At 33.5% G+C, this 16,844-nt stretch overlaps 1 protein-coding gene across 1 annotated transcript in view; it reads right to left on the bottom strand.

The window, feature by feature from the left end:
* The window catches only part of LOC147070875 (arylalkylamine N-acetyltransferase 1-like), a 135,225-nt gene that overhangs the window by 77,073 nt on the left and 41,308 nt on the right, over positions 1–16,844 (bottom strand). The window contains exon 2 of the mRNA XM_085948805.1: positions 4,759–4,809. The gene's annotated coding sequence lies outside the window, so the exon portion shown is untranslated. The remainder of the gene's footprint in view (positions 1–4,758; positions 4,810–16,844) is intronic.

Below are 16,844 nucleotides of genomic sequence, written 5' to 3'. Positions count from 1 at the left end.
GAGTGAGAAATTTCGTCGTACCCACTGTTGAAAGTTATTTGCCGTTTCACTGAAGTACGCTCATAAATGCCCAAAAGAAAATCAAAACTTATCAATTTCACGACGAATTGGAAATTGATTGTTTATTTATTTATGATGAAAGAAAAGCGTTGCTGTTTACTCTTACTGTTAAGTTGAAGGCTGGCAATATGAGAGTGGAGAAAATCCCTATCGTGTTTTTATACTGGGTAGTATAATATCGTAGACCGCGTCTTGAAGTTGGACATGCCTGTCATACTGTATGATCTGCATGCCTCGTGAATACGACAAGGTCGATAGAGGCATTTGATTCAAGTTTGCGAGAAATGGATTCATTTAAAGATTCCGGTCACTTACATATTTATGTAGTATATTATTGAATATTGATAATAAATAATAAGGAGTCCATGACTTGGATCATGGCCTGGATGATTGGTCCGTCAGTCATCCTTCCAGAAAACCAGTATAATTTTTGATTCTTTCCGTCCAGTGGCATCCCGTGGGGGTAGACAGTTATGCGTTGCATAGGGGTGGCACATTATAAAGGGCGGTGAATGAAGAAAAAACTACCTACAAATCTTACAAATTTTGAAAGCAGTAGCGCAAAATATGTTTCATTCCAAAGTATTGATATCTTATTTTTAAAAAAATGTAATATATAATATATACTGATATGTAATATCTATTGTAATAGTTTCGGCAAAATTCAAGAATTAAATAACAACAGAAATATCATAATCATCGTCATCAGCCCGGGTCAATCCCCTGCTAGATGTGAAGGCCTCCCCTAGCTTCCTCTATTCTTCGTGGTCTCAAGTTCTTCACTGCCACGTACCTCCGTCGAACTTCATGAGTTCGTCTATTCAGCGGGTGTCCGGGTCTTCTGTGTTGACGTTTAGTGCCATTTGGGTGGCACTGTATCTGGAAGCCATATTAGTTGCGCGTTTTGTTTACGTGACAAACTTTAATGCATATTATTATGATACGGACGTGACTATTCAAAATAGCATTTTATTTAACACGTTTTAACAAGTTTATCTCATACTTCCACACACTCGAGTTCTGAAGCCTGTTATACCACACCTGTGGGTCTATTCTATACTTATCGACCGCTATAGTGATAAAGTGATAGGTATTATCAAACTTAGGGTAGGTTTGTATCAAAGTATTAAAACTTATTGTAACAATAACAATAAGTTGGTTCTAATTGTTGCAATACGTGCTATATTTTAACAGCACCTCTCTTGCTACTGTTAAAATATAGCATTTATTGCAACAATTAGAACCGACTTATTGTAACTGTTACAATAAGTGATAATACTTTGATACAAACCTACCCTAAGTTTGATAATATCTATCACATTATCACTTTAGCGGTCGATAAATATAGAATAGCCCCGCTGATAAGGTAAGCCAGATCCCATTCGTTGTGTTACCCTGGTAGGTACGTTTCCACAACTCTGGGAGAGGGATAATTTATATTTTATTTCATTTATCAAATCTTATCTGGTTGAATCTGGATTTACTATCAATAGCTGGGATATTGATCTGCTCTCAAAAGCTCGCAACTGTCTTGATTTCGTTATTAGACGCGATTATTGATAAATCGGAATAAGACTACGGTAGATATCTAAGTCAATGACGAGGGTGAGTAAAATACGTACGCATTTATCAATTATGTATGCCGTTTGAAATAATTATTAGAATATATTTTAATAAAATCGTTTAAAACAATAATTATTACGTTGAGATACAAGCTTTTGATAACAGATAATACTTAACAATTCTGAATCACACGTAAATCAGTATAATTTTACTTGGCATGTTTTATATTAATAAAATAAATAATAATTTAAATACTTGAGGTTTGTATAAGTTGTTGAGATCATAAAGCGATAATAATTATAGGTGATAAAACTATATAAAGGGTGGTTTTAATAATCCATTATCGTTGCAATAAGGTTTTAATTGCAGCAATTAATTCAACTTGAGGTGCACTCGTCTAATTGCATATAAATTATATTTTCATATTGTTACGTACACCTCGATTGTTTTGCATAATATAATTGAAGGTGTCAATACAGATTGTGCATAAATCCTGTTGCAAGCCTTTTAAAAATATCTTTTATGGAGATGAAACCTAAATGTATGGAATGTAAGCAAAAAAGGGACATGGTCTACTGATTAGCTAAGATTACGAGTGACTTCGTAGTTTGAAGGTTAATTTGAAGAGAACTTCACGTCTACCACTGTGACATTCTACCATATGTAATTTAAAATTCACCCAATTAGTTAACTACATATTACATAAGTATATGCTTCGATTTAATGTATGATGCTGGGTATCGTGCGATTAACCTGTTTGATGACACCATAAACGTTGAATTATGTTTATTGAACTGTATAATATTCGTGGATGTGTTAAATAATAGGTTAAATTTGTTTTTTTGTTTTGATCATTTTACTTTAATATTTACAACACACTTTCTTTTCTACTTTATTGTTATATTGGTTGATGTTTGTAATTAAATCATTTTTATATTTTGTATTTATTATGTATTATGGAGCATTGGCTTAATCTCTGTAATACATATTATACTCTTTTTTCTAGATAAATAAATACATATTTTAATTAATGAAATTATATTATTATATATAGTCTATAATTATGTAATTAAATTCGACTTCAGTTAGACTTTTCATACATTTTACATATTGTTGTACCTATCTATATACTTATACATTCGAATTTAAAAAAAAGTGCTATTAACCTGTGGAAAGATTATTGGCAGCCAAAAGAATGAGATGAATAATATATGAAAAGCGTACGTAGGTTATGTACCTACATAAAGCATCAGACTTTAAACCAGACCGTTGATCGACATTTTGTTTTTGGTGCTACCAATAGAATAAGAAAATAATGAATTTGTTACCAATAAAACCACACATACAATCATTCAATTTAAAATAGGAACTGCCATGAAATTTTCTAATATTAATACCAGCTGGAATGATAAAGTTACGAATTTCGAGTCTGAAAAAATCCAAATAAATAATCGAAGTGAAATCTAGATAGTTGGCATACTTAGACCATATCGTGCGGCATTCCAAGAGATGTCCACTTTTGCATCTTATCATTCAAGGGAAAATTTCCTGAATGCGAATGCTGGATCTGGTAGAAGAAGAACACCCTGACTCAAGAATATGAGTGACTGATTTCAACATAGCACTTCATATCTGTTTAAAGAAGCGACAGACAGTAAAAATATGGTCATAATCGTCGCCGACGTCCGATAACGAATATACAGTCACATCCAGCGGGGTAGGCAAGTCATGTGTTGCTTAAGGGCGGCAAATGAAGGAACAAATTCGATCTTAATAATCAGTGGCGGTTTTTAATGAAGTGAACGATGCGGTTACTTTGTTATAAAGTACCGACATCTTAGTATTAAAAAATCACAATGAATACAGTAAACTCGTCAGCACCTCAAGCTTTCCCGTACCCGAAACCACCACTGCTTGAGAGTACATGATAATATTACGTAGTCGCGCAAATGCCTCAGTTGATGATTTGTGTGTCATTTTTTTTTCAATATTTTTCTTGGATTTGTCTGTTTAAGGAGGGACATGCTCAGCGTAGGTCAAATGTAGCTTTTGTTCTATTTTCAAAGCACGATCCTGGACATTTCTTAAACGTTGTAGATAATCTATTTATATAATTTTGAAGCCTTGTTATCCTTTATTTTTATTTTAAACATTAAATGACTGCGTAAAGTATTTTTATTACATCAAATAGTATTCTTTTAAACCTCTCGCTCTAATGTTTTAGAATATAGTCATATTTCAGTACATAAATGTGCAGTGGTGTTAAGATTTTTTACATTTATTAATTTTTAAATGCATTTATAAAACCATCAGTATAATTTATGTTGACATAATTATAGTGAAATATTTACGATAAAAATTATATTGATAATCTCTGTGATCCCAAATTTGACAAGAATTAGGCATTTTATTATTCTAAAAATGGGCAAGATTAACACATTTGAAAATAATTCTAAAGATACTTATTATAAGCTATGTCTTTGACCATTCAAGTGTGATAAACATCCTGCGAAGAATGATTGCTTTATAATAATTATTGACCTAAGAATAAGGTAGTGTTTTTTTTAAATACGCCATTTCTTTTGGCATTCCCCCGTGGTTAAGCTACAAAATACGGCCGTAGCCATAAATTGACAAACTAAAACTGAAGTAGGGAGTAAAACATGTTAACGCGCGTGTTTGAACATATACCTAACCGAAAAAAAGATCTTTTTTTTAAACGGTACATGTTCTTGTCAAATTTGGGATCACAGAGATTATCAATATAATTTTTTATTGCAAATATTTCACTATAAAATACTTTATGCAGTCATCAAATATTTAAAATAAATATAAAGGATAATAAGGCTTCAAAATTATATAAATAGATTATCTACAACGTATAAGGAATGTCCAGGATCATGCTTTGAAAATAGAATAAAAGCTCCATTTTGACCCACGCTGAGCACGTCCGCCCTTAAGATAATAAATATGCACCTAAAAATTTCGTATACAATTTGAGACTAAACATGCAGGGGTGATATTCTAAGTAGGTATGCTTAGAGACGTCACTTCGAATGTATTGCATAGAAAGAAGAAAATTGCCATTGCCTGTTGATTAAACTTTTATTTATAAAAAAATAAAGTTTAAATTACCTTCAAAAGCTTCTTTGACGGTCAACTTGTTCCCGGCTCTCTTATCTGAAACTAGAAAATAAATTATCATGTAAACATATTATTATTACACGAAGAAACAGGTTTTAACTGAAAATTTGATACGAATAACTAGTAATTTGAGAACTTTATGTGTTGAATTCTATATTTTGAATATTATTAAAAGTATAGTTGCCGTAGCATATTATAATAAAAATTGTATTTAATTCGTTTACTTAATATCGCGACTAATCTTGTGTTATACAAAATAAAAGTTTACAAAATATTCAAAAGCTTTCTACGCTAACTTTTTGAATCAATATGTAAAATTTCAATATAAAATTAAGATACATTTTGGATATATATCAGTGATTAATCCACCGCAGTAATATCCGGTAGGGGCAAGGTGGATCGTGCGTTGCATAGAGGCGGCATATTATAAAGGGCGGCGAATGAAGGAACGACTACAAATATTACAAATTTTGAGAGCAGTGGCGCTACAATGTATTACAATTTTGCTTCATTAGAAAGTATTGACATCTTTTTTTTTTAAATCGGTGCACAGAAAATTCTGACAACATAACTATTGTTGTATTGTAATACTCATTGTATAGCATTATATTTTATTTCATTTACCAATTAATCTTATCTTGTTGAATCTGGATTTACTGAATAGTCGGAATATATTCATCTGCTCTCAAAAGCTCGCAACCACCTTGATTTCGTTATTAAACACTTTGGTAAATTGATATAAAACCACGGTGGATATCTGAGTTAAGGACGAGGATGAGTAAAATACGTATGCATATATCAATTATGTATAGGTCATTTGAAAGTATCGAGATCTTAGTTTATAAAATAATCGACATAAACAAAATGCAACATAACTATTATAATTATTGTTGTATTGTAAAAACCACTGTATACCTTCAAATCTGTCACCGCGTCTTCTTTAGAAATGAAACTTCAGCTATTTCGATAGGGAAACGACAGACGGCTCTATCTAGGCAATATTTATCAAACTCTTTGGGTGTACACGACTAGGGAATCCAATCCCGAGCCATAATTTCAGTGACGTCCCTAGACAAGATGCCGCCCCTAGGCAGTGCCAAAATGCCGCCAAATTATTTTATACAGTACTTTTCATCATCCTTTCATGACTCAAATATTTAAGAAATGTGTTGTATGGATACATTACTAACAAGATATAGGTATACGATTAAATCTAATTTAAATGCCATCTCTGCTTCAATAGACAATATTGCGAGTATTCGGTTTCAGATAGGTAGATACATTTAAAAATACACCTGACAACTTCAAAAACTCGCGAGTGACTGGCAAACATATTTGGATAAGTTTTAAATTAGGTATGCACTTATCATTACTCTTCATCAAGAACGTGACGTCCAATGACAACGGAAGTACACTAAACATTACGAACCCAACCAAAAAATAAAGTCCTGTTAAAACTTATTTATTAAAACTGTTTCCAACCAACCAGTGAGCTGTATTTTTTAATTGAAAGATATTTCCGTTATTACTAAGTTTAGGTAGCTTTCTATGTATACCTACTGATTCTCCTTTATTTGATGCCCTTTGGGTAACTACCGCCCCCAAGCGACGCTCAATCTGCCTACCCCCACGGGACGTCACTGCATAATTTTGATCCCGGGATTTCGGCATTACAATTTGACGATCCCGGTAGTTAATATTTTTTATTTTTATTTATACAAATAACATTGATAAAACTATTCAAAAATGTCTCCTATAATTTATACTATTTAAGACATTTAATGTAAATATTGTGTACGTTCAATCTTGGAAATACATGGGTTTACTGGTGTAAATAATATTGTAATATAGATAATAATGTGAAAGTAAGACAGTTTTTTTTTATTTATTTAAGAATAGATAACATTCATAAAATTCGGCGTAGAAACAAGTGCCTGCCTGCACGTCCGTGGCACTGGCGGTTAGATGCCGTTCGCGTGCCAGAACGCCAGTGGCGTCTAGCCGGTTAAATAAACGAGTTTATTATTTTTATTATGTTCTTACGATTGCGTATGACAACAAAAAACGGTTATTTATTATCCGTGAGCATCCGACAATTCTCCCTGTGACATGTGCAGGTACATACACTTCACTAACATAATTTTGTACACATAATAATTGATTGTGATTGATAAAAAAATCAATGCCGGTTTATCCAGAAGGTTTCGGGATTATGTTTACTAATTTCGGGATTTATAGGTATCGAAAATTTTCCGGGATCCCGGGATTGGATTCCTTACACCAGGCTACTTTCATCAATAGGTAATGTCAAAATACTTCGCTAATTGTTATATATGAATATAATACAGTAGAAAGCGACACAATTATATCATTATATTACCAATTTGAAGTATTGATATATCAAGTATCACGTTTTCCGGTAAAGTTACTCGAATAGCAAACAGTACTAATTGAATGATGACGACACCATTGACAAAAGTCCATGAGTAAACAGTATTATACATCTCCTATTGATTGGCTTCAAAGGACGGTATTATGTTTCAGCAGCAGAGAGCTTTAATAACAAATAGTAAATCCACTACAGGTTCTATCAACCATCATTAATATAGCATTTTCATATACCTTGATACTTACTTATTAGCAGACGCGCAAGCAGAAAAATGGTTTTAGTAGGGAGTTCAATTTTGAAAAAAAATCCATGTTATTTTTTATTAAATTTTAAGATGGTGGAAGGGGGCGGGATTTTCGCTGACTTCCACACATTACCCAAATGGAAACTATTTAGTGCAAGAACGTAGTGGTCGCGCGGGGGCGGCGCGGCGGCGTCTTACGAAACTCAAACTTATAACCGTGTGTGAAATGTTTGTAGATAGTGTATTTTTTGGGGCATAATACACACGGTTATACGTTTCAGTTTCGCAAGACGCCGCCGTCCGCCAAATCACTACGGCCGTGCACTTAGGGTCGATACAGAAAAACTCTGATATTTAAAATACAAAGTCAATACGAAGTCAAATTCTATTTTAATGAGTTGTTATTTTCTGGGACCCCATTGTATCCCATGGCTTACTACTGATGTAATCATTCTTCGGAGTATCTTCATTTTCATATATGAAAGCTCCAGTTGAGTATAAGAACACATACTGTGAGAAAGTTGGTTAGGTGGTGCATGCAATATTAGTATGTGTGTTATATGTCGAGTTTGGTACGTTTAAAATATATTTAAAAGGTTCGTATCGTTTGAATATCCTATTAATATGAACAATATTTTTACAGTTTAACCCTTAACCAGGGCTCAGAAGCTTACCACAGCAATAATAATAATTGATTTCAATGAATTATAGCCTTTATTTATATATGAGTTATATGTATTTATCGAAATTTCCGTAAGTACCTATGTGTAAAAAACACTCATGAAAAAAATGGAAACGATTTTTCCATAGAGTGATTGTGGGGAATATTTGACCGATGAAAAACAACCGAATTGTACTTAGGAAGGATAATACCATGACGTGTAATGCAATATTTCTGTATAATATTTCGTATAATAAGTACTTTCATAATCACTGTATACTTTGTACTTTTACTGTGTATTATTAGCAGACTTGAGAGTTGGTCTATTGTTTGGGTACCGCATCAGTTGAAGTATTGCCTTATGGTGGAGAGGGTTCAGAAGAAATTCTTGAGACTCCTTTATTTGAGGTTGTATGGATACTATACGTGGCTTTATCCAACTGACTTTCTCTTAGGCATGCTTACACACTGCAGTCTGCAATTTAGAAGAAATCTTTATTTAGCTACGTATTTTTTTCGACTTACACGAGGTATAAATGAGAACTCTGCCATTCTGGGCAGTGTTGACCTGTGTGTCCCTGAAAACTATCTTAGGAATAGAGACCATCAGTTGTTTATTCTCCCAAGGTGCAGAACCAACCTGCCACTGGTAATGCCAATTGGGAGGGCGATAACTATGTTCAACGAAATTACTTTGGGTGTTGATATATTCCACCTACGTGAGGATGAGTATAGGTGGACGTTGTTTTATAAATTCTTATAATAGGATCTGTTTAAGTCATCCGGTGTACTTCCTTGTACCTATCTAATTTATATTTTTTGTATTTACACATTTCTACTGTTTAATAACATACTATCCATCTCTTTTTTATGTAATACTGTTTTATATTTCTTTGTTTCTAAATGTCGTGTTGTGAACGTCTTATACTTATAATTTGCAGTGTCCACAATATGTTAAAAATAAATTAATTGAAATTGAAATTATGGCGCATTGGCCAATCACTGTTATGTTATCTTGAAACTGTTTTTTTTTCTTTTGATAAATAAATAAAATAAACCCAACATCGGTAAAAACCGGACATAAAACATATATTACTAATCCTTCGATATATATCATCATCAGCCTGAATCCATCCACTGCTGGATGAAGGCCTCTTCAAGTTGCTTCCACTTCTCTCGGTCCTGTGCATTGCGTTGCCACGTACTTCCGCAGAACTTTATCATTTCATCGATCCAGCGGCCTCTAGGTCTACCTTGTGGACGTTTTGTACTTCTTGGATACCACTGGATGACTAGATTTGTCCAACGATTGTCTCTTCTTCGAGCTATGTGTCCAGCCCATCTCCATTTAAGGCTTTTAATAAACTTTATTACATCGCAAACCCTTGTCTGCTTCCTTATCCACTCATTCCTCTTTTTGTCCTTTCGCGTTATGCCCAGCATGCACCTCTCCATACCACGTTGTGCTACTCTAAGTTTCTGGATCTCTCTTTTACTAAGGGCCCATGTTTCACACGCATATGTCATCACGGGAAGCACACACTGGTTGAACACTTTGCGCTTTAGGCACAGTGGAAGGTCACTTTTGAAGACATTATTCATTGATAGAGAATATAGATTGCCGCTCGATTTCCGATTTTAGCGACCCCTGCCACCAGACACCCCATGGCGTGTAGCGAAAAACGCAACTGTCCTCTCGCGTTGATATTGAAACTGCTCCAATACCGGTTGCCATGGAAACGGCACGCAATCAATTCAACGAGAATTTACGCATGGAACATAATATACAGACGGCGAATGCTCATTCGATGTTTTATAATATCATACGACAGTGTGCACTCCTGAACAATTGTTCGCCGCGAACAATAACTATTGTAATAATCAATAAATACAAAAATATAATGTATACACAATATTTATTTTTTAGCAGTACAACAGGCAATGACGTCCAATTACAGTAGTTTAGTAATAAAAGTAATGAAAAAATCGCATAAATATACTATGAACTGTGACTTCACTGAGAATCGAACCGGGAGCCCTCAGATGAAAGGCCAGTGCCTTACGCACTGGACTGTTATGAACTCCGGAGTAAAATTTATTATTGATTTTTAAGACGGTTTTTATCCCATCTACTACTTATGCTACCTTGTCGTCGCTTCAACCGTGGATCCCCGCACTTTTCCATCCACATTTCTCATACCCAGACACTCTACACTTTGAGTTTAGCGATAAACAAATGACCTGCTGATATAACTATAATAAAAAGTAATACAAAACAAAGCTAATTAAAAAATGTCGAATATTCTATATGAAGAGATAGATATTCACGTCCGCAGTCAAACACCGTAATTTTATTAAAGCAATAAGACTGGCCTTTGTGGCGACCAGATCGAATAGCCCGATGACAGTCACTATCATTGAAGTTAATGGTCCCACCAAACCACATCACCCCGCACCATACCCGTTATTAATAAGGCGTATCACGGGACCCTACGTTTAGTGTGAAGCACCAGTTTATGACTGAACATGTCTCAAGATCAGTTATTCAAGACTGAGGTCGCTATGCACTCAAGTGTACTCTAATTGAATTTAAGTATCAAAACCCATTCGCTGCGTCCAACGCAACTGGTGTGTTCCCCATCAGGTGGCCATTAGATATAATAAGCATGTTATTTAAATTTGGTAATTAAATATTAGGGGACATATAGGCAAAATTGATAATTGTAGTTAGTAACAAAAGCTATACCGATGGGTCCAACAGGTGGTTGAACTGACTTGAGTAACTCTTCCCTTTCCGTACAATTCTATAATGTGTGAAATTCGTCATTGAAAAAGTTCGATCATAAGAGGATTATATTGGCCTCCACAGAGTGGAGGTTGTATCAACAGATTTCTGTTTTTACGAGAAATGGATTTTAGCCACTTGTTCAACCTATTAGGTCTATCCAGGGATGGACATACATGAGGTCAACGGGAGCCACATTCTACACATATATAAAGAGCCATATCATAGTCACGTTCTCACGTAGTATTAAATACAAAAATTCAAATGTAATGAAATTAAAGGAAAATTACTAGTTATTAATTAATTAATTTAAAAGAAAACTCGAAAAAATGGTGGATGAAAATACGTATATTTTTATCAAGAGATATTGGGAGCCGCACTAAACCCAACGAAGAGCCGCATTTACCCACGTCTGGTCTATACTATGGCTCAACATGTGAATTTTGTCATACCCGGGATTCGAATCCAGAATCTACAACACTATAAATCGACTCCTTAGCGCTCGGTTATCGTGGACGTTGAAATTTTGTTTTCTTAAAAATAGGGTATTAACTTTTAAAATGATTACAAGATAAAAAGAACTTTTTATATACAACGTTTTTAAATTTTCTGTTGAATTATTATGCTCAATATGCTCAAACTTGTACTTGATATGAAGTAAATAAAAAACAAACAAATATAGAACGCTGAAATGTCATTTTGACGCACGTATATGTTAATAATTTAGTTGCTAGGACCACCCCCTTACCAACCAATAATAGTCTTTTACTTTTTACGGATTTTTCTGAAATAACTTTCCATACGAAAGAGAATTAACTGAAAATGAATTCAATTCTGCTTAAAGATATCCAAAAGTATTAAAAGAATGCATTGGCATCGTGTTCTGATATATTCTAAAAGTTTCAAATGTCTAGCTAGTGGGGAAGTTAGTTAAAAATTGATTACAAGATTTGTACTGGACAAACAAGAATACGAGCTAATAAAAACGTTGTAAAATCGCTTAACTTGTGTCATTTACTACTACTTAATAATTTAAACTACTTAATCAGCGTGTTCACCAAGTGAGATTATATATCTATATTATATATTATATTGAAAAAGATTAACTCTAAGGTTAATAAGCACATTGTATCTTTTAAAATTAATGTAGAGTGTATCGCGTATTCTGAATTCTAACACGTACAACACATAATATAAATGTATGACATTGTGTGCACTGTGCTGTGTCGTTTAAGTTTGCCGTCACTAGCCCGTACACGCGTGATTTGTTGTGCATTTTTGGGTAGATATATGAAATCAATACCATCTGTGCCAGACAACACATATTTCGTATATTGTAACAGATCTAAATATGTAATCACCTACACATCTCAAATCGTAGTAAAGCCTTTTTTCTGTATCTATTAATCACACGATAATAATATGCAGTTGAGATGTTAATTGCCGCATGCACAGAAGAGATTAATAATATAGGAATGCGAATGTTGGTCGCTATAGACCAAGAGATTTAACGACAGTTTTGGTTTATGACTTAATAATATCCAAGCCATTAAACACAATAAATATAGAGCCCCTGAATGTCCTCAAGTATGACTAATATTGAATGAGCATTTCGTTATGTGACAAACTTTAATGCTCACACGTAATTTATATTGAACAATATAAAAAATGTTACATTCTCAAATCTCGTGAGTTATTTTTAGAATAAAACGATAGTTTATTGAATTATTTGCAGGAAAAAGTACGTTATAATTAAAATTTGGAAAGATCCAGACATCGATGAATAATTATTAAGGCTACTTAAAAACTACTAAGTAATTAATTTCGTCGGAATTTGATTGGATGCCCGAGCTTAATTAGTAAAGCGAATCGTTGGTGCGAATTCAGTGGTTATAGGTTGAATTCGTATTTTTCTAATATGTATATAGCTGAGGTATTTTAAAATTACTTATGTTCAACATATTCTCATTTTGTCCGCACTTGAGAAACGTACCTTCTTACAACCACACTCAGAAGTTAATGCACTTTCCATTATTTTTGTATTCCCTGGCCTCACGGCATCCACCAAGGTGAAGTTAGTTTTTAGTTAACTTCCGGCGTTATGCGGCGAGAGAGATTGGTTTCTTTCTGAAACTTTCTGTGAGGCTGCGACGTGCACATTTGTAGGGAGCTTCTCGTTCGTCATAGTAAGGTAAACATCCTAATTCATACACAGATGTGGCATAAAATATGCCGTATGTATGGGGCACCAAAGAAGTTAGAAAGACGAGCCTCGAGAAAAGCAGAGGAGCGTGAATGGTGTAAAATTTTTGCTATGAAGATGACAGCATTTCAGGATAGTCACGATCATCAGCCGTGAACAAAAATATAATATGAAGTATTAATACTATCGAGCGAAGGTAGGTACTTGATGGAATTCGAATTAAAATTCTAGTGGATTGTTGCCCCACCCGGAATCGAACCCGTATGGGAAGCTAGTGCCTTGCGAGTTGCATTCGACTATGAAGATCGCTGTTGATAAATTGCACATTGCACGTAAGTACACAGTGTTGCACTATCATTTTTGTGATGTCAAGGCTGGATTGACTACGTGGTAATATCAGATAGTATTAAATGGTGTATTGTCTACAATTCCAATTAATTGTTGCTAACATTAATTTTATTTGAATATATTAACAGTTATGAATGCAAATCACGACTTGATGGTTTCTATCATGTTTATAATCTTTTTAAATAATATAGCATTGGGTGATATCGATCACCGAGACTACTACGCTCCGTAACAAAATATTTGCTATTTTGAATGAGATGGAAACTATCCCATATTGTTTATCAATATTTATACAAAAATCACTAGATTTAGTGCAGTGATTCTCAGAGGTTTTTTTTTGTTTGGCGGAACCCTTGAGACATTTTTTAAATTCCCTCGGAACCCTTACTTAGCTTGACATATATTATGGCAGCAGTGGTGCGTTTAGTGACGTAGAGGCCCAACGTAATGACTGATTTTGAGGCCCCCTACAATAAAAACGGACAAACAAATTTTAATGCGTTCAAACGGTATTTATTTTATATAAATTATACAACCTTTAATCAAAATGTTTAATTTAAGTATATTTTATATACTTCATGTTAATCTATTTTATATAAAAAAATATTCATGTCCAAGGAATCTACTATCAAATAGTATGTATAATTTTGGAACCATCTGCCTTAATTTTCTGTCCTCAAGCAGCGCATGGCATGCTTAGTCCCACGGGATGTCACTGATTTTAACATGATTTAAACGTGACATCTAAATTCATATTATTTAACAATACGTAATAAGATTACGTACTTTCTTCCTATCTCTAACTATTAGGTAAGTACCTATTTTTAATTTCATTACATCTCTAGAAATACTGTTCACAAAATATTTTTTTTACATGAGACGTGAATAAACCAAAACCACCTTCTAAGTATTGGTCCATGGCGACTAACTTTAGCATTTCCATATGGAACTACACATAGGGAACTGAGAAAAGCTTATTTTATTATCTGACCGACCACACAGTGGGTATGAAAAAAATATTTAGAAGACGTCTTATTATGTGACTTTTAACTAGTCGTGAGATTCGAGCCCGCAATCCACGCAATAACATTCAAATTTTTAACCTCTTCTCTACTGTATGTGTGCAATATTGTTTAATTACGCCCATATTTAATAAATCATCAGTCCCTTTTAACTTGTACTGTCGGACATTTCAATCTAATGATAAGCAATCGTAGTAAATCTTGGAAAGATAGATATGTATGTATACTAGTACCAGAGTATCAGAGACAATATCTTCAACTATTGACGGTTAATCCATTGGAGTGCATGAGCACGTGAACCCCCAAGTTACATGTATGTTGTACGTAAAACATTTCACCGTGAACTTTCTTATCGGAAAGAGATGACACTATACTACACGGTCTCCAATTTTATTAGATTCAATATGAACATTAATTCAATTTTCATAGCTGATTTTGGCAAAATTCATAGATTCAATAATGAAAACCTAACCTAACCTAACATAACAAATAATCCAGTATATCGGCTATTTTCAAAATTTGTTTGCTGTTGGCTTCCTGTAAAGTGTAAACCGATAAAACCGTATTTTATTTAGACGTGAATTTTATGTTAGTACTATACGACCAAAAGAGGTTGGACGGTCTTTAATATACTGTCATATATTTCCGATACAGCATTTCATGGTGAAGTGTGATACGGCGAACTACATACGTATACGTTTCCGGACACGGAACCCCCAACCAAATATTCAATACCCAAATTCTTCAAAGATTTTTATAATTACACTAATTTACTTAAAAGTTAACCAGGGCTCGAAGTAAAGTGGAGAGCACCGGAGCTCAGCTCTGTTTCGTGTAATATGGAAAAATTAAAAATAGCGTTACACTTCGTGAATTATTATTAAGAAACAAATTAAATTCATTTATTTTATATATTTGTCTTTAAATGTTATGCAGAACTTTTTTACGGACGAATGTTAAAAAATACTCGTAATTATATGTATGACGTGTCGTAAATCCCTATTGCACTTTTGGGTTATTTTGCCAGACAGATTTTCTAGGAAGACTTGTTACTGTTGAAAAATATTATTTTTGTTATAGCTTGCAACCTTAAAATAATAATTATTGGTGGTACTAAATCTTCACCCTATAATTAATGCCACGATTCTGTTGGAAGCCTTAACTTAATCCGAAACAAATTTATAATACCTAGAAAACCAAATCGTAATGTATTCTGACTTCATGCAATGACAAGTCGTTTCTCTCCGCGTTTATTCCGTTCAAAAAAAATCTTGGTATCTAACAGTAATTTTTTGTCGAAGCCGTCAGCATTTTTTAGAAATTTGCACCCTCTAATCACACGGCAAAATAGACGCTCCTCCTGCAAGGTGCCTTATTCCATTCTAATTGCAAGATAAATGAGATCCAAGGCATCCTCACATAGGATTCAGCGTTGATCGGTGTCAATAATAATTGTTGATGAAAATCATGAAATGAAAATCAAATGAAAAATGAAAATGGAGTATTAGTTTAAGAGTTGTTTAAAAAATAGAAATTCCTTCTAATAATGATAATGATTGCCATAAATATGTACATGTTTTGTGTTTTATTGGGATACAATGAAATTAAGAAAGGACAAAAGTACACGGACTTGATAGCTTTAATGCTTACGATATAACTTTAAAATATTGAAATATTCAGTAATATGAACTACCACTTTCAAGACTCACGAGTCGCCACTGCCTCCAAGTTGATATTGTATTAAATTTGTACTTCAGCATTGTAATTGTCTTACCTGTACGGCTATTCAGGTAATGGATTTATTTAATAAATTGTCTCGTGTTTTCTATACAAATCGTGAAAATACGTCCACCATGACAGTCCACAGTATCCGTTTTTAGATTTATTGCAATGAGATACGATTATTCAATACTTATTGGAAAATGCATTACGATATTGTAATATCACTACACGAGTGTTCGTTTCAATGAATAAATGAATCACGTATATGGAAACCTATTAATAGCCAATATTGTAATCAATAAAATATCGTTTCTGATAAATAATAATTAGCTTTTATTAGTTTTGTATAGATACAACAAACATCTATTACAATACGATTTTGTATTTTTGCCTTTTGCATTGTTGCTGTGTGACTTTATAATTTGTCATCAAATATGTTCAAAACACCTCGTTACTATAAAGCATAGAGAGTGTGAGCTAAACGTATTAAATTAAAAAAATAGTTCTAAAAATAGTTTATTTAGCTACAAGTGAATTTGCATTAGAGATTAGAGGTTTATTTAAAGAAAAAATTACACTTATATAATTTCAGATTCACGAAATTAGTTAAAAATACATGATTATATGTGTAAATATTACCAAAATAAGCTTCAAATACTTAAATTCATAGGATTGCCTAGTGTACAATTGGATACGATTTTAT

This window comes from Rhyacophila brunnea, unplaced genomic scaffold (assembly GCF_057557595.1).
Source record: "Rhyacophila brunnea isolate RB1 unplaced genomic scaffold, BYU_Rbru_1.0 scaffold_21, whole genome shotgun sequence".
NCBI classification, from domain to species: Eukaryota; Metazoa; Arthropoda; class Insecta; order Trichoptera; family Rhyacophilidae; genus Rhyacophila; species Rhyacophila brunnea.
The sequence above is the reverse complement of the archived record's forward strand: the minus strand, read 5'-3'. Positions and strand labels throughout refer to the sequence as shown.